Source organism: Pelodiscus sinensis, chromosome 5 (assembly GCF_052426305.1).
Source record: "Pelodiscus sinensis isolate ZL-2025 chromosome 5, ASM5242630v1, whole genome shotgun sequence".
NCBI classification, from domain to species: Eukaryota; Metazoa; Chordata; order Testudines; family Trionychidae; genus Pelodiscus; species Pelodiscus sinensis.
Genome location: NC_143056.1, coordinates 6,990,203 through 7,017,502, shown reverse-complemented (window position 1 = coordinate 7,017,502; position 27,300 = coordinate 6,990,203). Strand labels below are relative to the sequence as shown.

At 49.6% G+C, this 27,300-nt stretch overlaps 1 protein-coding gene across 4 annotated transcripts in view; it reads right to left on the bottom strand.

Annotated features, from left to right (window-relative positions):
* Positions 1-27,300, bottom strand: part of FRMD6 (FERM domain containing 6) — a 203,478-nt gene that overhangs the window by 66,698 nt on the left and 109,480 nt on the right. The window contains exon 1 of one of the 4 annotated variants that reach the window (XM_075926187.2): positions 724-881. The exons of the other annotated variants lie outside the window; for them this stretch is intronic. The gene's annotated coding sequence lies outside the window, so the exon portion shown is untranslated. Of the gene's footprint in view, positions 1-723; positions 882-27,300 lie in introns of those variants that run through there. 4 annotated transcript variants of the gene reach the window in all.

Genomic DNA, 27,300 nt, shown 5'->3' with positions numbered 1-27,300 from the left:
TTACACGCACGACTTTTATCGGACAAAAAGAAAGCGCTTGGAATGTTGCCCTGCTAGAAATCTACCAGCTAGGCTGGCTTATTCCCGCAAGAAGCTGCGTGGGTCACAGCAAACCCCTCCCCAAAACACTGGCGGTAGCAAACATTTCAAGGTTCCTCGGACCACAGGCGAGGGGACTGAGCAACTACCAGCCCTCCTCCGGGCTTCAACCTGTCCTGGACCCGTGGTGAAAACTGTGATGCCTCCAGTCCTTCCTGGGGTCTCAACCGGAGATCCTACCGAGGGGGCTGAGTTGCTGAGACACCCTGCCCGCCTCGGCCAAACCGGGAGGCGCACCAAGCCGCCAGCCTCTTTGGGGACCCGTGGCCATTGGGAATTAGCTTCGGAGCGGCGCCCTGTGGCTCCGGGCACACGCGTGGGACGCGCACCCCTACCCCGTCCGGGCTCGCCCTACCCGCGCCAAGCGCCTCGCTCCGATGCGCGCCTTAGTTTTGGGGTCGCTCCCGGGAGCCCCCCGGGCACGGGCCAGGAGCCCCCCCCCCGGGCACCCCAAGGCCACACGCCCATGGCCCGATTTGCAACCCGAGCCCCGCACTGGAGCTGCGCGGGGAGGCGGCAGCAGCGCCCCCCCCAAGCTCCCCAACGCCGCTGAGCGCCCCGAGCGCTGCGCCCCGGGAGTCTCCCCGCGCCTCCCTGCCCCGAGCCCGGCCGGCGCCGCGGTACCTGGGCGAGCGGCTGCCCCGCTCCTCCGGCCCCCGAGCGCGGCCCGCTCCGGAACGCGGCCCCCGCCTGGCCGCCGGGAACGTACCAAGCCCGGGGCTGCGGCCGGGGGAGGAGAGAGGCGGCGGGCGGGGCGCAAGACCCGGGCGCTCCGGCTGCGCAGCGCCCCCCGCGGACGCGGCTCAAGCAGCCCCCGCGGTGCCTCGCCGCCGCGGCTCGGACCCCTCTGCAGGGCAGCCTTGGTACAGCCCCGAGAGCCGCGCAGCGGGGCGTCTACACTGAGCCCCGGAGTGACTCCGGAGCGAGTCCTGAGTCCGAGCGCTGGTGCGCGGAGCGAGCCGGCGAAGCCCGCCCCAGCCCCGCTGCGCGCATCTGGGCGGAGGAAAACCGGCCCTGGGTTGCAAGCCGCGCCGGAGGGCAATTCCACGGGGCAGTTGTCGGCGCGATGAGTGTTGCGTGGTTGTGCGGGTGCTTGGCCCCCGCGGCGCCGCCAGCTTGTTTTGGGGGGAGGGGGGGGGGTCAGTGGCTGTGAGCACCCAGGCTATAAAAGCTGTTGCGGCACCGCTGTACACAACCCCCAGCCACACAGAAATCAAAAGACAGGGCGATGCAGCACTTTAAAGACTAACCAGATGGTTTATTAGGTGCTGATCTTTCGTGGGCCAGACCCAGGAAAGCTCATCACCCAATAAACCATCTCGTTAGTCTTTAAAGTGCTGCCTAGTCTGTCTTTTGTTTCAGCAAGACCAGACTAACGGGGCTACATCTCTATTACAAAGACCCCACTTTCAGAAGCCCAGTGGGTGTGTAAGACCTGACCGCCTGTCTCAGAAAAACGATAGTATTGGGCTAAACACCTAAACTGGCACCAGTGGGCACGTTTCACCCCTTGCTGAACAGGGATGAACATAAGCATTTGATTGCAGCAGAGCCTTGCTATACATGGTTGTGACTATTTTCTTCCACTATTTGATCTGAGGAAGTGGGTCTGGCCCACGAAAGCTCATCACCTAATAAACCATCTTGTTAGTCTTTAAAGTGCTACATTGTCCTGCATTTTACTTCAGCTACACCAGACTAACACAGCTACATTTCTATTGCTATACCAGTAACTCCACTGTACTTCAGGGCTACTTGTATTATAGGTTGAACCTCTCTAGTCTGGCACCTGGGCCTGAGACCTGTGTGGAACCAGAGAGTTTGCAGAACTTTGGAAAATCAATATTGTCTAGCGGCAATACCAACACTCTTACTGGGCTCAAGAGGACAGTAGAAAAAGTAGAGCTAAATAACAGCATAGTGCACTGAGAGCCAGGTAAACAAACTTTATGAGATCCTGGCAAACTTGGCCACGCCCATGATAAGTGGACATCCAGCAAACTCAAATCATGCCAGACCACGGATGTTGCCGCACAAGAGTGCCAGACTAGAGAGGTTCCACCAGCCGTAAAGCACTAATAAACATAAGCACACGTGGCAGACTCTAACAAGGTTAGTTAAAGGAGTTTAAGTTACCTTGCTATCTGCAGGAGAAATGCCTTCTCTGAACTGGATATGGGTTTGGAATGGGTCCCATATGAAGAGAGATTAAAAAGACTGGGACTTTTCAGCTTAGAAAAGAGGAGACTAAGGGAGGATATGACAGAGGTCTATATAATCATGACTGGTGTGGAAAAAGTGAATAAGGAAAAGTTATTTACTTATTCGCACAATATAAGAACTAGGGGTCACCAAATGAAATTAATAGGCAGCAGGTTTAAAACAAACAAAAGGAAGTTTTTCTTCACTCAGTACACAATCAACCTGTGGAACTCCTTGCCAGAGGATGTGGTGAAGGCTAGGACATTAACATGGTTCAAAAAAGATAGATTAATGGAAGTTAGGTCCATCAATGGCTATTAGCCAGGATGGAGAGGAGTGGTATCCCTAGCCTCTGTTTCTCTGGAGGTGGGTGACGGGACGGGATCACATGAGGATTACCTGTTGTGTTCCCTCCCTCTGGGGCATCTGGTTTTGGCCACTGTCGGCAGACAGGATATTGGGATGGATGGACTGTTGGTCTGACCCTGTATGGCTGTTCTTATGTGGATTTCAAAAAGGAATCATTAGAAGAAGTGGATATTTAATTGTTAAGGTAAAGATGTCCCTGATAGATTTGGATTAGTCAAACAAAAATGAGCACAGTACCATACAGAACCCTGCAAAAGTATGTTTGATTGCTTTATTCTCCGGTATGACTGGACCGATTTGTAAGAATCAGTACCAATGCTTTCTTAGAGTTCTATTGAAAATTATCATTAGTTTTAGCTCGGTTCACCAAATATTTTAGCCCCTGTGCTCAAATGAACAAAGCTCTTGCAGGACAGGCATCTGGAAAAGGCAATTTTAATATTTTTTATGTTTCTCTTAGGATTCGTTCATTGTCATCCCTATATTACTAGCTCTTAAGACACATTTGATGCCAAATAGTAATTTTGTATCTCCTATGGAAAGATAAATTAGTTCTGCTTAATATCTTGGAACATAAACACAAGTTTCTTTGCCTGCGTTTTCCACATCATTTACAGCCCGTTGAGCTTGCACATTTTACGCATTATGAATATTGCATTTTCTTGGGGCATGAAACCTTGCTACAAAGAAATTGAGATGATTAGATAAAACAAATGACATATAATTAGAAAACCTGGATCATTTACTGGTTTTCTTATCTGTGGTTATAACAGGATGTGTAGTACATATAGAAATACAGTTACCAGGCACATTTCATTTAAATATATGATAAATGACTTAGGCTAAATGAAAGTTTTTGAGCTATTGTCTCCATTGGCATAAACCAGTGTAGCCAGCGGAAGCCAATTGTGTCTACACTGACTGACAATCTATCTCCTTGTGCAGAGAGAGAAAAACAAACTTTAGCTGGTATTTAGGGATGTTAAATATCGGTTAATTGAATAGTCGATTAACCTCATGAATTTTTATCGGTTATTTGACTACTCTATAGTCTGTGGGGGCAGAGCTGGCAGCCAGCGCACTCTGGTCCCAGTCCCGAAGAGCCCCCTATCATTCTGTGCTGCTGCCTCTGTGTCAGAGGCAGCAGTGCGGGATGCCAGGTGGAAGCAGGTCCGCGACTGGGGATAGGGAAGGAGGTTGGAACAAAGGAAGTACGTAGGGTGGGGGGAAGGGTTAGTCTGGGGCTGGAAACATGAGGGAGGGGGCTTGGAGACTAGGGGCTCAGGCACCCTGCCTTAAGGGGTCTGGGGCATCCTAGCCCCCCTCCTATTGCCACATCACGTCTATGCTGTGCTGTATTCTGGAAAATCAATAACCCCTCTCTCTTCTGCTGGCTGGTGGAGACTATTCTGGCTGCTACGGGGGTGCAGGATCAGGGGAAACCCGACTCGCCATTACACCCCTTTTGTAAAAAAAAGATAAGTACCCCCAGTATCTACAGTTTTCAGACACACGCAATTTTTTTCTACTATTACATTTGTTTAAACAACTTAATTGTAGCCAGGCGGGCAATGAAATTTTTGGGTGTAAAAAGTACAAAAATAATCAAGCGCTGTAAAACTTCAAACAAAAATTCAGTTTTCTCCAAGTTTCAGACTTCTCTCAAATGCCTTTAAGGGTATTTGTACCACTGATTGAGAAACACTGGTCTATAGTATTAACCTATAAGCTTTTGCTTATCAGTTCATCAACTACACTATTACATCCCTACTGGTATCTTCTCTTTTTTTAAAGACAAACAAGATATCCATTAAAATTCCAGAATTAATACTATTAACTGCAGAAAATGGAAGCAGAGATGGAAAATGCAACACACATTCAATTCTTTTTGGTCAAGACAAAACAGAGTCTTAACAACGGCTTTTCTCTGCAAACTTGTGGCTGAATATATCATTCGCTTAAAATACATATATAACTATTTCAAACTAGGATATATTTATGTTAACAGAATTGAGTCTGCAGCTGCTTTCTACAATCCTGTGTCATTGCTGGTCAAGTTGCTTCTACAAGAGCATTTCAGTAGTAGCATTGTTGCTGGCAAGAATAGCTACACAACTGTGCAACAAAGAAAGCTGGCTTAGCTCATGCATATTTTCCTATGATTTGGTCTCACATTGAAAAATGTAAGCAATGACCCAGAGCAGAAAACAGATTCATCTGCCCATGAGCACCAAGCCTATTCAAGAACATCTGAAAAAGTTGGCAGCCCAAAGTGAATTGGGCCATTTAGTACGGAGATTATTTTTAAACAGGCTTAATTCTGTGCATTTTTGGTTTGTGATGGGATAGAACGCAGTCCATTGTCAATATATTTTAGAAATATGTGCCACTGCAAAATAGTGACATAAATAGTTAAGATTCTTTTTCATGGTCAAGTTTATCACGTGTTTTATGCCACAATAATTAACTCCAGAGCATTGGGTTTTTTTTAAACAACATAATTAAAAGATAGTCTCAAATAACGTATTGAACTAATATAGAGTCTAAAACAACTGCACACAATCGCAACAGCAACACACTGACAATAATACAAGCCTACCATAGGTAGAGAGATTCTGGAGTGAGGGCTTCACCAACATACTGGTTATGTCTAGACTGGCATGATTTTCCAGAAATGCTTGTAACGGAAAAGGTTTCCGTTAAAAGCATTTTCGGAAAAGCGTGTCTAGATTGGCAGGACGCTTTTCCGCAAAAGCACTTTTTGCAGAAAAGCATCCGTGGCCAATCTAGATGCGCTTTTTCGCAAAAAAGCCCCGATCACCATTTTTGCGATCAGGGCTTTTTTGCGGAAAACAAATCTCTGCTGTCTACACTGGCCCTTTTGCGCAAAACTTTTTCGGAAAAAGACTTTTGCTCGAACGGGAGCAGCATAGTATTTCTGCAAAAGCACTGACAATCTTATATGAGATCGTCAGTGCTTTTGCGGAAATTCAAGCGGCCAGTGTAGACAGCTGGCAAGTTTTTCCAGAAAAGCGGCTGATTTTGCGGAAAAACTTGCCAGTCTAGACACAGCCACTATGTCTAAACACGAACAAAAGCTTTGTTTAGTGAGAAGAAAGGCTCTTGTCCCACTCACCCTAAATGTTACTATGCTGAATGAAAACTTTAATGCTCTTCCATCTGATATGTGAAAGCCCATGTCAGGAGAGTCTGTGTGTTTTGCATCTCCTCTGTCAGCCTCACTTACTAGTCTTTTAACAGGACCTCTCCTCATGCTAATTCCTAGTGCTTTTCATGGGTAGATTTCAAAGCCCTCTGCAAAGGAATTCAGTGTCATGATCTCCATTTACACGTGGATGGGAAGTTTATTCAAGAAAGGTGCTTGGTTGCCATCACTAGGGACTGAAATCCTCTTTCCACAGGCCTCAACTCTGGAAAGCACTTCCCCACGGATGCAGCAATGCAAGCAGCAACCCCCTCCCTGACATGGTCCCCAACTGAGAATAAGAAAGACGCTTCCCACATAAATTGCAGCAAGGGAGGTTCAGGTTGGACATTAGAAAAAACTTTCTAACAGTCAGGGTGGTGAAATGCTGGAATAAGTTGCCTACAGAGGTTGTGGAATCTCCATCTGTGGAGATATTTAAGAGCAGGTTGGATAGATCTATCAGGGATGGTCTAGATGGTGCTTGGTCCTGCCGTGAGGGCAGGGGACTGGACTTGATGATCTCTCGAGGTCCCTTCCAGTTCTAGTGTTCTAGGATTCCCTTCACACACCGGAACCTAGAGGGGCCCAAGCTAGTAGATTTGTGTGCTTCAGTGGGGCAGCAGGGGTGGGAGGGGGAGGACAGGAGTGCCAATGCGGGCTCCCCAATGCTAAGGTGGGGGTGGGGTTTGAGCCTTGAAAGCCAGATGCTGGGGGGATGCATCTGGCCTTTCTCCACCCAGTCCTCACAACCCACGGGAGGAAAAGAAGAGATCCGGCCAGCGCGCCAATAATTAAATCTTCCCGCTCTTGCTCGAGATCATTACGGCCCGACGTTTCGGAGGGGGCTGGTTCGGTCCTGCTTTTTTTATGACAGCGTTTTGAGGAAGTTAAGGTTGCACTGGAAACTTGGGCTTTTTGTGTTGCTCTCGTCAATGCAACCTCATTATACTTGGTTGCTAGAAACAGCCTGCATGGTTCTAAAGACATAATGAAGTCTTTGTCTAAGCAGCTTGGGCAAGAGATGCGCATGCAGGCAGGAACACAGACGAACACTCCTTTTCTTGCATCACGCAACATCCCCACAGACTGCTTTAGAAGCAGGCCTACCAATGGGGGCTGACGTGGGGCAAAGAAGGCCTGGTGATTCAAGGGGGCTCGGCGCTCCAAGCCCTTTAAATCACCGCTGGAGTGTCATTGGTCATGCTCCGGGTGGCTCTTAGGGCTGCCTAAGCAAGTGGGGCACCACGCTGTGTGTTCCAGGCAGCGTGGGGGAGGGGAGTGAGGGCCGGATGTTCTATGCTCCACCCCTTCTACTCAAGGCCCCGCCCCTTCCGGGAGTATGGAGCTGCCCCCCACCTTGCCCAGGGTTCCAGCTCGACTGTCAGCTCGAGTGGGAGTTTTGCCTGAGAAAGGAGTTCAGCACTGGGCTTGCATGGGTTTACGCCAGCCGGAAAGGAAGCACAGCGGCTTAGAAAGGAAGCACAGAGGCTTAGAGGATTGGGCACCAGACGGGGATTCAAGAGAGCTGGGTTTTATTCCTGGCTCTGCCACTAGCCTCATAGATGATCGTGGGCAGGTCACTTTGTCAGCGTTTCACTTTCCCATCAACAAAAGGGGAATAACAATACTGCTCTCTTGTGTAAAGTGCTTTTAGACTGCTCACAAAAACCTCTACGAGTGTACGGTATTTTTTATTAACATTTTGCAGTAGCAGCTGTTTTCAAATTAAATACAGATTGACCCTCTCTAGTCTGGCACTGTCTGGCCCAGCAACATCCATGGTCCAGTGTGATTTTAGTTCACCGGATGTTCATTTATCACGGATGTGGCCAAGTTTCCCGTGGTCCCATACAGTTTGTTTACAGCCACCAGGCCTGGTGCTCAGTGCTCCGTGCTGTTCTTTAGCTCTGATTTACCCCTAAATGTCTTCTAAGAGCCCAGTGAGCAGTGGGCATGTTAGTAACGTTGCTAGACAATATTGACCTCCCGTGGTTCGGCAAATTCTCTGGTTTGTCACCGGTCAAGTTCTCAGGGTGCCGGACTAGAGAGGTTGAACCTACAGAAGATTCATTTTACCATTCAAGGAACAAAATGTGTTGCCAAACCAAACAGGAGACTGAGTATAAAATACCTATCGGTGCCCTTTCCCTGGTAAGCTTTCTCTGCTCACCCCCACATGATTCCCTCTGTGCTGTGCTATTCTCAATTCCGTTCATTAGTGGAATTGGTCATTATCTTGCCAAAGAACCAGCACCTGCCTCTCTCGTTACGTGGTTACGCTGAAAAGATTCAGTAAGTAGTAAGCTCTGGTGATGGGCCATACAGCTGAAAGAAAGACACAAGCACGCAGGAGGGGATTCCAATCATACTCGGTTGCAACGTACATTTTAGATTGTCTCGTATGGAAAGTCTTACATTATGTTGACATTTTGGGGGCTGCCTTAGCTCTGTGCAAGGCTGTAAGAAGTGTATCCACACACAACCAACTCGACTCTTCTCTTGTGAAGTTATCAAGCCATGTTGCATTCTGGTGCGCTGTCATCTTAAAGGGTATGTCTACACTGCAACACTGTTTCAAAATAACTAGCGCTATTCCAAAATAATTTAGTCCACGTTTACACAACAGGCAGTTCTTTGGAAATAGTGTCAAAATACTGTCGAGCTGAAGGACTTCTTACCCCGACTCCTGTAACTTCCTGAAGGGAGGTTCCAAAGAGGATGGAGAGAGGCTGTTCTCAGTAGTGACGGATGGCAGAACAAGGAGCAATGGGCTTAAGTTGTGGTGGGAGAGGTCCAGGTTGGATATTAGGAAAAACTATTTCACTAGGAGGGTGGGGAAGCACTGGGATGGGTTCCCTAGGGAAGTGGTGGAGTCTCCATCCCTAGAGGTGTTTAAGTCTCGGCTTGACAAAGCCCTGGCCGGGTTGATTTAGTTGGGACTGGTCCTGATTTGGGCAGGGGGCTGGACTTGATGACCTCCTGAGGTCTCTTCCAGCTCTAGGATTCTATGATTCTAACCCTCATTGCACGAGGAATAAGGGAAGTTGGAGGAAGAGTGCTCTATTTCGAAAGAAGTGCTGTGTAGACATTCCCCATTTCAAAATAAGAAACGCAATTGACAAGCTCAATTTGTGTCACTTATTTCGAGTTAAGCCCTGCAGTGTAGACACCCCCCCAGTCTGCAACTCTGCCCCACGGCAAGCCAAAGGGTGACTGGCAGAGACAATGGCAAGGTTGTTTCTAAGGTACTGGTTCCTACCCAGCGGGGTTTGTTTCTGTCTGTCAGTTTTGCATCTTGGTAACAGCCTGGGTCAGTGAATGTTTCCTCCTGCTGGCTCCCACTAATCTAGTTCATTCCATTTGCTGAAACTGACCACATGCTGGGAATCTGTCTTCCCTCATCAGGGGTCCCATCTTGCAAGGGATGGAGAATCCCCAGCTCCACTAGCAATCAATCATCGGGGTGGCCTTAGGGAGATACAACCCACTTTGCCCAAGGTAGTTAAGTGCGGAGTGGATTGTAACATTCATTCAAAAAATAAAAAGGCGGATGATTGCAAAGACTAGACTGTAGCCAATGTGGGGAGAAGCTGGGGGAGTTTTCTCAAACAGCTGCTCACTGCAAAGTAAGACTCATCGACGTGTGATGGGTTGGCACCCTTTTCATGACAGAGGTGGTCTAAAACGGTTTGTAGCCAAGCCTGGCGGGGACTCACTACGTCTGACGTAAATCAAGCGTATTTCAATTTCACTGAAGTCGGTTACGAATCAACGTAAGCCAACCTGAAATGGAACTGTTTGTACAGGGCTTAACGAAATCGGTTAAAAACCCAATTGAAGTCGAACCAGGGCAGTTTTCTTATATCAATCAGGCCTTTCTTTTTTCTTAGCTTCGGCTTAAGATCTCTCAGCCTTTCCCTCAGCGCAAACGCCCCACAGCTCTCGCCATCTTGCATCTCAATTGCTGCAACCTCCTTTTCTCTGGCCTTGACAAACAGACCTTTGCCGCCCTCATTTCCATCTCGCCTGCGGCTGGAAAGATCATTTCCCGCTGGTTGCTTTAACTGTGTCGCCCCTTCTCTGAATTCCTCTGCCGCCTCCCCCTTCTCCCTTTCACGGAGCAAAAAGCAGCTTGTCTCCTCGTTCAAGGCTCTTCCTGGCCAGTCCCCACCCTGCCCATCATCTCTCCTTCACTCTCCGTCTGTCAACGCTTGTCTCCAGTCGGCCCGCGACACCCCTTTCCATCAGCCCCTTGTTAACACTTTCCAAGGAGCCACTGCACGCTTGCTCCTATGCGGCCCTTCATGCTTGGGAGAAGCTCCCTGCAAACATTTGTAGAGCTACCTCGTTATCCACCTTCAAAACTCTCCTTTGCTGTGATGCCTACATTCGGGTGCGGGGAGGGCAGCAGAGTTGATGGGCCCCCGGGCAAGGCAGAGGTGGGGGGCTGTTCCGCTGGGGCCACATCTGGGAACCCCGGGGCCCTTTTGAATCACTGGACCCTCGGGCAGTTTCTCCCTTTGCCCCTGTTGTCAGGGCTAGGGTTTCCAGATGGTTTAACAAAAAATACCAAACACCCCCCCCCCCACACACACACACACAAAATAACACCAGGAAAAAATTCTGTCGAGGAAAAAAAAGAGGGGAGACCAAAGTTGTTGAGCAAAAAAAAAGGCCCCTCACTTCCCCACGAGTCATGGCAGGGGAAAATTGTCCCTGCCGGGCTTCCGTCCAAAGGAAACAGGAAATACCAGACATTTCACATGTCCAGTATTTTCTGTTTTTTTTCCGGACAGGGTCCCGAATAACAGACAGTCCAGGTGAAAACCGGACACTTTACAACCCTAGTTGGGGCGGGCCTGCCTACAATGAAGCAGCTAAGGATTAGGCTACTGAAGTGCAATGAGCATTGCCAAGCACACGGACTGATGCTGCCTACTTAGGCCTCCTCTGCCTGCCTCCATCCGTCTTGTCTGAGACTTGCACTTCGAGGCTGAGAGCACCTCGCACTGGGGGAGTCTTCTGAGCGGAGTGAAAACGGCCACACATGACTCGTTCAAGAGCACTGCACTCGGCTGATCTCCATCAGCTCTGGGCCCAGCTCTCCTGAGATGGAAGCCATGGGACGTAACCAAACTTCGGTACCACCATGGTACCTTCTTCTCCGGGTTGGAAAAGCATCCCCACTGTGCACAGGCACGGAAAACAAACCTTACGGAGAAGTTGGCTCAGGCTCCAGGGGAAACCGACCCATTGTCACGGAAACCGGCTCAGCCTTTGGGCCCTGTTGGAAACTGTTGGAGTTGTTGACGTCAAGCTCATTTGTTCACGTTAGCCAGGATGCTGGATGAGAGCGGGATGTGTCAGCTGCTTGCCGGGGCCAGTGGCAGGCGGCCCTCAGGGAGTCAGGCAGGAATGTCAGAAATGCAGAACCACAGGCAGTTCCGGACTGTCCTTCCCCCGATGTACCACACAGCAAGAGCCCTGTGGCTTGTCCTTCTACATGTAAACCTCTTGCCAAATGGTGTTTGGGCTCTGGTTTGGCTCCAGTAGCTCAGTCTATTCCACTCCTATTGGGGACACGTTCCCTCGACATGGCAACTCTGTCCTAGCTGGGGAAGCCGATAGCTAACACACACACACACACACACACACACACACACACACACACACACACACACACACACACACACACACACACACACACACACACAGAGATTTGTATAGCTAACACACACACATACACACACACACAGAGATTTGTATAGCTAACACACACACACACACACACACACACACACAGATTTGTAAAACAAATCAACAAGCTCTAGGCTGAGACAAATGGTTCCTGAGAAGAGTGAGGTGAGACTGGAATGAAAGGAGAAGGAACCAGATACCATCTCTGTTCACGAGACGTGTCTGAAACACCGAGGAAGATTTAAGGATCCATTCTTCATGTCTTTATGGTCATCGTCTTCCCTGCAGGCCTTGGAGTCCTTGATTACCTACCAGGCAATTGGCAAATGACACAGATGGGGAAACGTTTGCTGGGGAGAAAGAGCTCCATGAAAATGTTTTGTTCCAACCACTAGAGCCTATTGTACGAGCAGGGTTTTGTGCCAGTCTTGGTTGTAGGCAGATGGCAGCGGTTGGTTCCTACAGGGGAATATTTGTCTTTTGCCAGACACTCCTGCATGCCAGCAGTGGGCAACCCAGGCTAGTGAGTGGGCCTCCTCCATCTCGGTGGGCCGCAAGATTGTCGTAACCAAGGCGGTCTCCTGCGATAGAGGAGAACTGGGGCGAGCTGACTGAACGGTAGCGGCCCTTGGACTGCTGCAGGGGCCTGTTCCTCTCAGTGCTGTGGGCACTCCGCACGCACCTCACGTCTCATGCCCGTGCTTTGCGCGCGTGTCGCTATAGCGATACCGATGGGGAAAAACCACGTGGGTGGAAAACAGCCAAGTCTGTTGCATGTGGGCAACAGGGAACAAAACGGCTCGCTGGCCACTCCCAAAACCCTCAGGGGCCGCAGGCCACCCTCGGGCTCCAGACAGAGGGTTGGCCCATGCAGTTACGTTACACAGCACGGCTCCCTTCCCCACACTTTCAGTAGCCTGCCATCCAGCGTGCCCCTGGCAGAGGGGAAGGGAGGGGGAAGATAAGACACTCAAGTACCCAGGATACGGCTGCCAACTTTCTACTTGCTCAAAACGGAACCCCATTCCCTTCCCCCCATCCAAGGCCTGTATTTTTAAATCATAAATTTTCCTTACTTAAAATTAGCACCACCCCCTTATTTTATTCCAGCAAGATTTTTAAAATCTCAGGCCAGGTCCTCAATGGGTCACAGCTCCACTAATGAATGAAATCAATGGGTCAACAGCAATTTACACAAGCTACTGATATTTATGCAAGTTGTTTCCTTTTTCACTCTGACCCTGGCTCAGGAAAATACCAAAATAGCCGTCCGCTCAGGGGTCTGCTGGGAGCAGGAAGAGAAGCAAAAATCATCAGCTAAATGATCTGCATGAAAGACTGGCTCAGTGCTCCCCAGACTCCGGGGCAAGCCGGGGGGATGCTGATGTGGGGCCCGACAGACAGTGATGGATGGTGAGAAACAACAGTTCAGCAGAAGTCACACAACAGTGGGTAAAAAAAAAAAAAAAGCTCTGAACATGAGTCCCTGAGATGTCCTTCAGTCCTGCTTATGACCCAGTGTAACGCTGACAGACTCCGGTTGTGGAATCGAACCTGGGACCTCTGGAGCTTAGACCATGAGCCTTTAACACATAAGCTAAAAACCAGCTGGAAAAGCTAATGCAAAGATTTAAAGGGCTAGCTGGCTTGCTCTTGCTTCCCTTTTGAGGTTAACCCCTGGCGTTACAGAGGGAATCCCGAGAGAGGGAATTGCTGAACTGCAAAGAGTTTTGTTCCTTTCAATTTTTTTCTGATTTTTCTATTTAAAAGAAGCATAAAAAAAATATGATTTTTCAAAAAACCAAATACGGACAATTTCTCAGTTGCTCAAAACTTGACCAATTTTTGGTTTCTGAGGCTATGTCTAGATTTCAGCATTTTTCTGGGATACTAGACGTATCCCAGAAAAACTCTGCCATGTCTAGGGAACGCGTCTGCAGATGCGCTTTTTCGGAAGCCCTGTCTTCCACCTCCCATGAAGAAGAAAGGCTCTTCCGAAAGAGTTTTTTTTTCTGAAATTTTGCCCAGTGTAGCTGGGCCAAATGTCGGAAAAGCCTCTTCCGAAAAAACAATTTGCGTACCTTTTTCCAATAAAGCCTCATAGTTTAGACATAAGGTGATACAATAACGTTGGCATTTGGTTTTCTTAAAACGGAACAAAAAATGTACCCTCCAATTTTTGGAGGGATGGAAAAAAATTCCTCCCCTCGGTGTTTTGTTTAGTTTTTCTCTCAAACAATGAAACATTTTTGAAAGGCTATTTTGACAAACAAAGGTCTTCAGTAAATTTCCTAAAAAAATGAAGAAAGAACCAAGGCTTCCCCACCCAACAAGTGGCATTTTTCAAACAGCCCTACAAGTCAATTTTTTCGTCCTTTCCCCCACATTTTATTGCATGAGAAGACTGAAGGGACCATCTTTCTGGGAGTAGCTTTAAGGTGTGTTGTTATGAATATAAGCCTGTCTCAGTGGATTTTAAGATCTCCTGGTACTTGCAGGCTTTGGTGGAAAGTTATCTGATTAGAAAAAAAAAGCATGCTTGCTTCCCAGGCGAGTTCCCCCAGGTTCAAGTGGCTCTAATTTGGGCTCAACATGAATTTTCATCATCCCACTGAGCCTAAAAGTGTGACAAGCTGATGATGGACAAGCTGTCTCAGTTCTGCAGTTGAGACAGGCAACATGAGTTCTAGCTGAAGGCCAGAGTCTGACACAGCTCAACCAATCTGAGACTAAGGGCTACAGAGGTAGTTAGAAAAGTTAGCCATCTGGAAACCAAACGGTTGCATTTGTACGAGGCCTCAATTACCTTGCAGTCATTTAGGGGGCCAGCAAGCCAAGGTGTTTGCCATGTGACCACACTGTCGGCTCCTAGTTCTCTTCCTTTTCTGCCTGCCCACGTGCGCCTCAGCGAGGTATTTAAGGGAGTCTGATATTTGCCACCACAGACAGAGTGAGAGAAAAGGTGGCGGCAGTGAGGAGCTCCCACGGATGGCTTGCTTCAGTGCCGGCTGTTTTTCTTTGGCTGTTGTCCTCTTACAACATACTACAGCACACACAGTGCCACTGGGAGAAGAGAAATCAAAAGGGTATTGGGGCTGATTACAACGTTCCTCATGCAGCCTGACGCTGGGCCCCGACTTGTGGTTCTGATCTCCTGGGATCCCGACTTGGCAGAGTCTGGACTGCTGACTTAACGACTATGGCAGCTGGTTACTCATGACCCCACTGTGATAGGTAGAGGGCCGTGTTTTATGCATGAGCACGATGCTTCAAGTACATGAGTACATTGGATTCTTTCACACATTTCCATTCATTGCTGGGAAATACATGAGAGAACCTTGTCATGGCTCCTTCCCCACTCTGGCATGATAAATAGAGAAGTGGGGGCCAGTAAGTGTACCCTAAAGCCTTATCTACCAGGCTTTGGTATAAAACTTCCCCCAAAATCTTAAAAACCTAGATCTTGGGAATAAAACTTCCGCTGCCACCACCCAAATATTAATAACGAGATTAGGGGAAAGATCATTTGGGAAATCTCACCCCTATTATAAAAATCAGGACACACAAGTAACCAATGCCAGGTTAATAAAAAGAAAAGAGAAAACTTTTATTATTACAACAATATTCCTGTTGCAAGCATAAGGATCAGGTGGAAAGGTAACAAAATATACTCATGGAGGAATTATACCATGGGCTAGAACTTAGTTAAAAAGAAAAGCCAAACATCTCTTAAGCAGTGCCAGATCTCAGATCCCATACCCAACCCTTAAAACAATAAAGCCTAACGAAACTACCTAAACTTTACCCTACTTACAGAAAGTGAAGAATTGTTTCTTGGAGAGAGAGAGAGAGAGAGAGACATGTTTGTCTCTCTCTGTAGCTGCAGAGAACTCTCCCCGAGACACAAAGGAGGCAAAAACCCAAATTCCTTTGTCCCAGTTTGAAAGTCCTACCTACATTCCTATTGGCCACTCCACCTGGCTAGGTGTAGTTAACCCCTTAATCCCCAACCTGCTGGCTAACCCTCATAATCATGACAAACCTCGCAAAGCCCCTTCCAACCTTACACTGCTATGATCTTATTCCATGCAATCAGAGTGCCACAAGACGACAACACCTATACTTGATCTCTTTATTTACTATGGGATGGATAGGAGGAGTGCTGGCCAGCACCCGGTAACTAAAGGGTTAAACTCAGGTAGCTAGCCAGGGCGTTGCCGGGGGGCGGGGGGGGGGGGGGGGGAGCAGAAGAACCAATGGGGATATAGCACTGAAATTTGAAATTTGAATTGGATATCGATACCTGGTCTGCTCTTCCTTTGAGAATTCTAAGTTAAGGGAACAGAGGCATTACTCAGAATTACCATGCCTACAAGAAATATTCGACATGGGAGTGAACGGGGCCTTGAAATACGGATCAGCACGGATCGTGAGTAGCTGAAAAATGTGTAGTTAATCATGATCAGGGTATTTTTCTTTGTTTTGGTTGTTTGGTTAAACGTCTCTGTGTGAATCTGTGCTTTCCCTCTCCCATTCACTGTATACGGGTACAGCTAGTCTGCGAGGATCTATTGGAAAAAGATACACAAAATGCGTTCTGCACTTTGCGTATCTTTTTCCGATACTTATGTCAGAAGCGGCTTTTCTGAAATTTGGCCCATCTAGACTGGGTCAAAATATCGGGAAACCCCCCTCTTTCGAAAGTCCCCTTCTTCCTTGTGGAATGAGGAACTCAGGGACTTCCAAAAGAGCGCACTTGCTCTTCCGCAAAAGAGGTATCCCCAAACCCACCCGCAGTCTAGCCGTACCCTTAGGCTGTGTCTACACTGGCATGAATTTCCGGAACTGCTTAAAACGGAATACTATTCCGTTTTAAGTTTTTCCGGAAAAGGAGCGTCTACATTGACAGGCTGCTTTTCCGGAAAAGCCCTTTTTCCGGAAAAGCATCCGTGGCCAATGTAGACGCGCTTTTCCGGAAAAGAGCCCTGATCGTCATTTTCGCGATCGGGGCTTTTTTCTGGAAAAGACTACTGGGCTGTCTACACTGGTCCTTTTCCGGAACAGTGTTCCGGAATAAGAACTTATGCCCGAGCGGGAGCAGCGTAGCTTTTCCGGAATAGTGGCTGATTTTGTACAGTAGAGCGTCGTTGCTTTTCCGGAAATTCAAGGGCCAGTATAGACAGCTTGCAGCTTATTCCGGAAAAGCGGCTGATTTTCCAGAATAAGTGGCCCAGTATAGACACAGCCATAAAGCATACACAGATGTTCTCTGTGTTTTAATTTGTTTTACTCAGTTGCTCTGTAGCACGTAGCAATCAAATCTGCCTTATCAAGTAGACCTTTTCGTTTTGTTAATAAAATCACCTTTTTAAGGCGATGACTCGACTCTTGTGCCCTGGAAAGAAACAGGAGGTCTGTCTGTGTGCGTGTCTGTGTGCCTCAGACTACGAGGTCAGCTACCAGAGACTGCAGTTTGTTTTCACACTCTCTTGTGGCAAAGGAGCGTGGGGGTGCCCCTCTAGAAGGAGTCCAAGTGCTTCCTTTCTGGGTTCGAGAAGAAAAGGGGGTTTTCTTTTGTTTCACTTGGTGGTGGCAGCTTCCGCCCCCCCAAGGTCAGTGAATCTGTGATTCTGGGGAGTTTTTGTAAGCAGAGCTTACACAAGCAAAGTATTTAAGGTCTGCTGCAGCCCCTCCCCCCCCTTCATCTTCTGCACTCGGAGTGCCAGAGTGGAGAACAGCCTTGACACACTATTAGCAGCAGCATTCCAGGGGAATCTAGAGGCCCCAACCTCGATCGAGGCCCTATTTTACCAGCAGCTGTTCATACACTCAGTGAGAAGCAGGCCCTGTCCTAGCGCTCTTACAATGTAAAAGAGACAAGACAGCCAAAGGCGACATGAAAGTATTATCCCTATTTTACAGATGGGGAACAAAGCACAGAGAGGGTAAGTGATTTGACCAAGGTCATGCAGGAAGAGAGTGGCAGAACTAGGGCCTGAATTCAGAGATTTTTAAGGTCAAAAGGGACCACAATGATCATCTAGTCTGACCTCCTGCACCTCACAGACCTAGAACCTCACTCTCCATGCACTCCAGTAACAAACCCCGAATCTCTGTCCAGAGCATTCACCAGGAGACTTTCCTTCCCCTGATTTTCTCTCCCTGTTCAACCCGAAACTGTTTGCGCTTTATAACTTAATTTGTTCCCTCTTGCAACCACCACCAGGTTGGTTTGTGAAGCTAGTAGCTAATATTCACTGACTTTAAAAAAACAACTGGGTTGGTTTTGCAGAACTGCTCATAAAATCCACCGAAATCTCCCCCCTAGAATGCTATATCCTGCTCTGTGTCCCTTCTCGCCTGTCTCTTTAGCCTGAGTAACTGAGGCCAGCCTTCTGGGTTGCAGTGTTGCTATTTCCAGGGTCAGATTCAAGCATAAAGTGGAACCAAAAAGCTGCCCGTTGTCCCTCTCTGCTATTTACCTGTCCACGCTGGGATTTCCGGATGAGTCCAGGACAGTATTCTAAGCACACCAGGGTTGACTGGTGTTTGGGAACCTGTTTGTTGCATCCTGAGGTGTTCTTTATTTCTGCCTGACTGTTGCAGCTCTTACTGTTGCAGCTTGAGACTCATTAAGAGCAAGAGACAGCTTATTCTGTGTCCCCTTCAATGCAGAATTCTCAGCAAACAAATCCACTGCGAACCAGCAGCATTAAAAGGAGGTGGGTTCCACGGATTCTAATCCCCCGCAAGTATGTCACGCCTTTTATAAGCCACGCAGCGCCGTTATGTACACAGCTGAGGACTGTAAAGGATAGGAGCAACGGCAACATCTTTTATTGATTCAGTATTCGAAGCAAATGGTGAACACACAGCATCTTCTGTTCCTCATCGCTTTTAGTGAGCGAAGGATTTGGGTCTGCAATGAAATGTGTGCCCACATGTGGCTGTTGTTGCATGGGTGTAAGGACGGAATTTGCCCAATGGCAGTGTTTATATATAACACAAGCACTGTGTGTGTGTGTGTGTGTGTGTGTGTGTGTGTGTGTGTGTGTGTGTGTGTGTGTGTGTGTGTGTGTGTGTGTGTGTTTTGCATGAGCACCAGGGTTCCCTGTAAGCTGAGCAGTTGGGTAGCCACCCAGGAGAGATTGAAGTGCCACCCAGCTGACTAGCAGAGCACATGTGTTTCTATTGTTGGTGCACATATACATACGCAGCGGTGCACAATTTATTACCCACATGGGTGGGAAAAATGAGGGGGAATGCTGGCGTGTGCATGCAAGTAACTTTTTTAGCAGACTCATCAGCCCCTATAATCTGTCTTAAACTGCCCCCGACCTTCCACTTTCAAATCATCATGTTGGTCCCACAGAACCGTCATGGAAAAATGCGCCTCACCGTTTGCCCTCTCCGTAGTAAAGCCACCGAGGGCCCCACGTTTCCTGTGGGAGTTTTTCTTCGCAAGGTCAACCCTCCCACATTCCAAAGGCAGGTGAAAAAACCCCGTGTTTGGAGAGCAGAGAATTGTGCCAGAACAATGACTCATTGTGGAGGTGTCGGGCAGTTCACTAGTGGGTCATTGACCGTTTTCATGTTGCTGTGTCAACCTAAACAAGGCCAGGCAAGCTGCTGCGGTCACGTGGCTTTGCCAGAATTTTGGCCAGGGTTTTGGAAACCCTTTGGGATCACTAACTGGAGCTACAGCACAGCCGGCTCACCGCGCTGATTTTGTCTATGGGACTTTATTCACAGCCAAATCCCCAGTCATTGGGGTTCCCGTTAATTTGCCCTAGCACATTTACACCTGGTCAATGCTGTGGTTAGGGAATCCTGACCAATTGCCCCAGGGGAGGAGGACTAAGCCTTTAACTGGCTGACAAGAGGCACGATTTTCTCCACGTCCTTAGAGAAACACAACATAGAATCCTAGGGCTGGAAGAGACCTCAGGAGTCATCAAATCCAGCCCCCTGCCCAAGGCAGGACCCATCCCAACTCAATCAACCCAGCCAGGGCTTGGTCAAGTCGAGACTTAAACACCTCTAGGGAGGGAGATTCCACCCCCTCCCTAGGGAACCCAGCCCTGTGCTTCCCCACCCTCCTAGGGAAATAGTTTTTCCTAATATCCAACTTAGACCTTCCCCACTGCAACTTGAGCCCATTGCTCCTTATTCTGCCATCTGCCACCACTGAGAACAGCCTCTCTCCATCCTCCTTGGAACCCCCTTCAGGAAGTTGAAGGCTGCTCTCAAATCCCCCCTCGCTCTGCTCTTCTTCTGCAGACTAAACAAGCCCAAATCCCTCGGCCTCTCCTCATAGGCCATGTGCTCCAGCCCCCTCATCATTTTGGTTGCCCTCCGCTGGACCCTCTCCAATGCGTCCACATCCTTTCTATAGTGGGGACATCATATATCCCTATGCTGGACATGGGCTATTTTTCTGGATGTTCTAGCAGCAACTAGGGTCTGAGGCATCCACCAGACCCTGGGCAAGGTGTGTGTGAGGGGGGTGGCTCCGCACCCCTGGAAGGAAGAGGGCGAGGCTCAGGCAGAAGGGGCAGAGCTGGGGACAGCCAGCCCTCTGCACCACCCCTGAAAGCAGTGCACCTCTTTGCCCGCACTGCCTGGAGCTCCCCTACCTCTCCAGGCAGACTGTACCGCCCCCAGCCCTGAGACCCTCCCGGAACATGTGATGATTTAAAGGACCCCTTTGAGTCTGCAGACTCCTTTGCCCCTCCCCCCATCAGCGGGCCTGAGGAGGGTATTTTACTAGGCTCAACAAGTGCCACGTGTGCTCCGAGAAAGCAGGTGCCAGCGATTAGCAAGGACCCTTTCTCCACACTCCCTGGCCCCTCACACAGCCTCATTCCTGGCAATTCTGAAGGGAGCAGGTAAAGACTCTCACAAGGAAAAGATTCTGGCCCATAAGCGCTGAGCAGAGACCTCAGGACTGAGCAAAGCCCCCGGGGCACGGCTCTCTTGCAGGGTTAAACTAGCGTAACGATGGAGGGTCTGTATCTTGAAATCTCGAAATCGTGACTGGAGGACGAGGCTCAGGGGCTATGAGCGGAGCGGGGGGTGGGGGAGGACCTCGGATGTGCAGATCAGACTAGATCAGCGTTACTCAACCTTTTTTTATAAAGTACCCCTTAAAAAAAAAAGGAACCCCCATACCTACAGTTTTCAGACACACACATTTTTTTCTACCATTGCAACACATTTGCATAAGCAACATAATCATAGCTGGGTGGGCTATGACATTTTGGGGTGCAAAAAGTACAAAAATAATAAAGCGCTGTAAAATTTTGCACAAAAATGCGGTTTTCTCCAAGTTTCAGTTGTGTTGACTTGAGGGTACGCGTACCACTGGTTGAGAAACACTGGTCTAGATGATCCTGATGGTCTATGAGTCTTCAGGGGGCTTTGGACCAGCCCCTTAAGCATTATTGGTGTCTAAGTGGCTCAGCTGACAAACAGCACATCCATGGTGCTGACTTGGTCTGTGCTAGGCAGACTTGATGGTACAGTGAAGACTGAAGAGCACAGATAAAGCAAGGCCCAGTATTCAAGACCTTTGCTCATGTGGCAGGAATACCGCCGACGGAATAACAGTTATTTAGTGGGAGTGGTGGGAAAAAGGCCTCCTGCCCTGATGAGCTTTCCTTGGGCACAGGGCATGCTGTCGGGAAAGCAAAGCGGCTCCCGCACAGGAGACCTTTTAGGTCAGAACCTCCAAGGCTCTTAACTTTTGGACCTGGGTGGGTGGGACAACCTACTGTCGTCAGTCTCCCTGGACAAACGAGACAGGGGCTGACCAGTCCCCAAACGGTGCTAAAACCAGGCTGCTTCAGCCAACGTCCGGGCGTAAGACTGGCAGCAAGAGCCGTTGTAACGCCGGCAGGCGGAACCAAACCCGGGACCCTCTGGAGCTCAGCGCACGAGCCGCTGCCCAGGAGCTAAGAGCCAGCAGGCTCGCCGCGGATGCTGTGGCGTAGAGCAGAGGTTCCCAACTACCGGGCTGCGGACCGGCTGCCGGAGCTCAAGATGGCTGTTCGTGGCGGCTCAGCTCCGGCAGTGACGGTGGCTGATTTTGCCCAGCACTGGGGCTGCGGCAGCAGGAGGAGGTGGAGCAGGAGGCATCTCCCCACCCCAGGTAAGGTGGCAGCCTGGCCAGGGCTCCACGCTCCCCCCTGCCTCTACCCATAGGGGTTCCAGATGCACTTGGGGAGGGAGGGAGTGCGAAGGAGGAGGGAGCGTGTAACAGCCACGCTCCCTAGAGGGGGCAGCCTGGCTCTGAGGAGTGAGGGGGTGGGGTCAAAAGATGTGTGAGGTGGGGTTAAAAGGGGCTGGGACAGCCCGGTTCTGGGGAGCAAGGCTATGCAGAAAGGTAACATTTAATTTGCATATATACATAGCCATTATTTACATAATGAATATGCAAATACAACGTTCCCGGTCTGCCAAACGTTTGTGAATGGGTTCGCCAGTCCGCGATTTAAAAAAGGTTGGGAACCACTGGTGTAGAGCAACAAGGAGTCCTGTAGCACCTTATGGACTAACAGATTTATTGGAGCATAAGCGTTCGTGGGCAAAGACCCGCTTCGTCAGATGCGTGGTGTAGAGCAAACTCTCTAAGTGCCACCACATGGGACGGCGAACCCGCCCCAGGCGGTGTGTGGGTGACACTGGCAGGCCGGCTCTCTTGGAAACAATTGTTACACGGTGCCTGGATCTCTTTGGTCTGTGTTGTATAGCACCCAGCCAGCACAACGGCCACGAGCCACGACTGGGGCTATAGGCGCTACCACAACGGAGACGTGGAAGCAGAGAGAGGGGTGGTTTTGAACATGACCATTAAACTAAGTCAGTGAAGTCCGGTTCTTCTGTGTTTTCTACATTCAGCCTGTCATGGCACCTGCCCTCCCAGGTAGCCCTCACTGCCTCATGGTGGATGCTACCAAAACAGGGGACAACTGGTCTGCTGGTGTCGCTCTGTTGATGGGATGGGATTACCATCCGTGAAGGACCTAGCTCTGGAGGTTTACGGCATTGTCTTTCCTAGAGCGTTCGTGCTTTTGTAACCACTACCAGGCGGATTTGAACCTGGGACTTCTGAAACTTAGTACAGGAGCCTTTACCCTCTGAGCTAAAAGCCAGCCAGCTTCCAGCCCATGCTGTAGAGGTGTCTTGATCTTAGCTGTTGCTGTGGTCTAGGTGCCACTGCATGGGACAGTGAACCACACTTGGGCTACATCTCTACTTCAGCCTTCTTCCGCAAAAGCTTATGCAAATGAAGCGCGGAGCAGAATATCGCCGCACTTCATTTGCATAATTAAATAGAAGCCATTTTTGCACAAGAGGCTTTTGCGCAAAAGGGAGCTGTGTGGACAGCTCCTTTGTGCGCAAAACCCCCTCTTGCACAAGAGCCATTCTTCCTGAAAAAGTGAGGTTTTGTGCCAAAACTGCTGCTAATTAATTATGCAAATGAACTGCAGTGATATTCTACTCCGCACTTCATTTGCATAAGTTTTTGCGGAAGAAGGCTTCAGTATAGACACAGCCGAGGTGTGTGGGTTACACTATTTCTTCTGCTTCGAATAGGAGGAGACACGAGATGCAAAGAGCATTTCACCAGTGTTACCTATTCATCCCCTATGGACAAGTTCCCTCCCAAAACGCTGCATCCGTCTGAACAGCCATCAACTTTCCATCCCCGAGCAAGTGGCCATGTGCTGCTGGAAACGCCGGCCTTGGGATGAGGAACTGGTGTTTATTTTATGGTCAGTGGATTGCACAGAACTTCCAGGCATGCTAAAAATACACAGCAACTTCCATAAACAATAAAAGTCTGCGGCCGCTTCCTGCCTGTCTGCCACAACAGGCAGGTGGAGTACGCAGACTTTCGGGAACAGAGCCCGACCTCCCTGACCTTGGCTGTAAATCCAGAGGAACCCCACTGAAGTCAGTGGAGTTACGTTAACGTAAGCAAGGGCTGAATTTCGCACGAGCCAAAGAAGCGACTGTGGACACGGTTTGTAGTGCCACTTCCAAGCTAACGCAGAGCTGGGAAGCATGAGGCTTCTTGGTCTCTATCAAAAAAGGGCAAACAGCTCTGTTCGCTTCCCCTTCGTGGGCTAACGCGCGCTTCAGAACTGGCCCTGACACGCAGACGCACGAGAGCCGTGGGTTTTCGTGAGGCGCCGTCACACCCTTACACACGCCCATCCAGAGAGGTGTTTCTCTGGGGCCTCGTTGGGCAGAGCATCGATCTTACGAGGCCGGGCGCAGGCCGTGTCACTGAACCAGCAGGAAATCGCTGTGGTTTGGAAGCAGCAAGGGAGAATGTATGTCCCCCCTTCGAGCGCCCATAAAACAACATAAAGCCATTAGCGCTGGTGTGGGGAATCTCAGGCCTGTGGGCTGGATGCAGCCTCCCAGCTTGCCTGGAGCCAGCCCCCCAGGCTCACGGCTCCCCCCCAGCCCTGGGGAGCCATGTGCTGGTGCTCCAGTCCCCCGTCTGTCCCCCTATAGGGCTGGAGCACATAAAATCTACAGAGCCCCCACAAGGCTGTGGTGTGTGAGGGAGATGTGGGGAGCGTCTTCCTCCTCAGTCGGGGGCTGCCTCAGTGGGGTTTTGTTTTTTATTTCGCTTCTCACTTGTGTGCGGCCCTCGACTGATTTTTCTGTCGGTCAGCGGCCCTCGACTCCTGTGAGAGCTGTTTGGCTCCTGGGTCTTGGCTAGTGGAATCGTCAGACTGGACGGGCCCTCGAGAGGCCAGGCCTCTGACCCCATGGCAGGCCCAAGCGCCATCTAGTCTAAGGAAGCTTGCCCCATAGCTAGTAGGTAGCCTGGGAGCAGGCTACGTTCTGGCCTAGCGGTTCCAGTCTGTGCGCGGGGCTCTGCATGGGAGCACGTTGCCAGGGCTGCTGTTTTCCCCGTGGCCCCTCCAGCCGCAGCTAGTCGCGAGGACGCCTGGGCCACGCGCCCCCCTGGCGCTGCAGGCAGGGGCTGAGCGCCGTTTGGCACGGAGATGCAATGAAGCAGCTGTTGGATGTTAATTCGCGGTGAATGGCTTATGAGGCTCTATTAGCTGGGATTGAACGGCTAAGTACCAGGAGCCACCTCCAGACTGTTCCAGATTAGACCTCCGTAAAGAGATGGCAACAAGCCAGTTGTGTTTAATTCGCAGCCACGCAGTGCTCGGAGAGGCAACCTAGCAGACGGAGCCTGCCGCTCTGGGAACGCGCCGCCGGCGTGGCCGCGGTACGGACGGTGCGGCAACATTCAGCCCTGCCAAGCACCTGGGGCGCCGCCGGAAGGGCATCACGGTCTAGTCCCAAAGCCCGTTCAGTCTTTCTGCCAGTTTCAGAGGCCTTTGGCTCGGGCCCATCAACCCGGCTCATGCCTGCCCAGCAGCCTGCGTGCATGGGGCCAGTTTCAGGATCAGGCCTTTGGGTGGAAAGAGACTCACTCCCGTGCAGAACTCCCATGAGCCTCTTGGGCCCTACATGAGGCGTGAGGGGGCATACGCCTTGGTAGAACCCCTCAGGCCTGGGCCGAATTGTCACCCGCACTGGAGCTAGCAGCAAATCTCCACTCAGGGCAGGGGCACTCATAAGAATCCTAGAATCCTAGAATACCAGGACTGGAAGGGACCTCGCGAGGTCATCGAGTCCAGCCCCCCGCCCTCATGGCAGGACCAAGCACTGTCTAGACCATCCCTGATAGATGTGTATCTAACCTGCTCTTAAATATCTCCACAGATGGGGATTCCACAACCTCCCTGGGCAATTCATTCCAGTGTTTAACCACCCTGACAGTTAGGAACTTTTTCCTAATGTCCAACCTAAACCTCCCTTGCTGCAGTTTAAGCCCATTGCTTCTTGTTCTATCCTCAGAGGCCAAGATGAACAAGTTTTCTCCCTCCTCCTTATGACACCCTTTTAGATACCAGAATGGCCACACTGGGTCAGACCAATGGTCCATCCAGCCCAGTATCCTGTCTGCCCACACTGGCCAATACCAGATGCCCCAGAGAGAGGGAACACAACAGGGAACCCTCCTGAGAAAAGCTCATGTCTACTTGTTCCGTTCAGTCTCATAAGAAGGCTCGTCTGTGTCTTTCCATGGTACCTTCCCATCTAGGTTTGGTTTTTGTTAGGCGCCGACTTTTGTTTTTGCTGGTGGGTGCTTTGGAAGAGGTGTGTTTTGGGGAGGGGAGGGAGCTCTGCCTGGTTTAGTTTTTTTGGGGGGAGGTTATTGTATATACTACATTTATATGCTAGTTATTGAATGTGTCTCTTTGGTATCTTAGCAGGTGGGGGGCTTTGGAGAAAGAGGCAGAATGGGGACAGGGCTTTGGGCCAGAGCAGGGGCCTTAGGGGGAGGAGATCAAATGGAAATGGGGTCCCAGGATGAAGCGAGAGGGCAGTGGTCACTTATAAGAACATAAAAACATAAGAACGGCCATACTGGGTCAGACCAAAGGTCCATCTAGCCCAGTATCCTGTCTGCCAACAGTGGCCAGCACCAGATGCCCCAGAGAGGGTGGACCGAAAACAATGATCAAGCGATTTGTCTTCTGCCATCCCTCTCCAGCCTCTGACAGACAGAGGCCAAGGACACCATTTTATCTCCTGGCTAATAGCCTTTTATGGACCTAACCTCCATGAAATTAGCTTCTCTTTAAACTCTATTATAGTCCTAGCCTTCACAGCCTCCTCTGGCAAGGAGTTCCACAGGTTGACTGCACGCTGTGTGAAGAAGAACTTTCTTTTATTAGTTTTAAACCTGCTCCCCATTAATTTCATTTGGTGTCCTCTAGTTCTTCTATTATGGGAACTAATAAATAACTTTTCTTTATCAGCCCTCTCCACACCACTCATGATTTTATATACCTCTATCATATCCCCCCTCAGTCTCCTCTTTTCTAAACTGAAAAGTCCCAGTCGCTTTAACCTCTCCTCATATGGGACCCGTTCCAAACCCCTAATCATTTTAGTTCTGAACCCTTTCCAAGGCCAAAATATCTTTTTTGAGGTGAGGAGACCACATCTGTACACTTCCTCCTCTTCTAGAAAGCTTCTGGCACTTTTGCCCAACCTCCCCAAAACATAAGAGCCACGGGCTGTCTATGACCGTGGCTCCTGGGTGCTACACATCCCTATTTTTTTGGTGGGTGTTTGAGCCCCGGAGCACCCTGGTGTTGGTCCCTATGCAACAACCGGTATCACTCTTCTATAGAGCAATGTGTAGGAACTAATTACTAAGAACCGATTTTCTGATGTTTAATATTTCATATAACATAAGAACGGCCACACCAGGTCAGACCAAAGGTCCATCCAGCCCAGCATCCTGTCTGCCCACAGTGGCCAATGCCAGGTGCCCCAGAGGGAGTGAACAACAGGGATCCCTCTCCTGTTGTCCACTTCCAGACAAACAGAAGCTAGGGACACTGTTCCTCCCCATCCTGGTTAATCATCACTGATGGACCTAACCTCCATACATTTATCCAGCTCTTTTTTGAACCCTGTTAAAGTCCTGGACTTCACATCTATTCTATTCTATTAACTCTAAATTACGTGAGTAATTCAATGCACTTGAAGTATTGCACCACTGTGGACCATTAGAGATTGGTTTGCTTAATAAGACAGCTGGCGAGCCAAGTTTCTCGGCTTGCTGGCTTCATTGCTAATCTTGGGGGAGATTTAAATTTAATTTACGACTT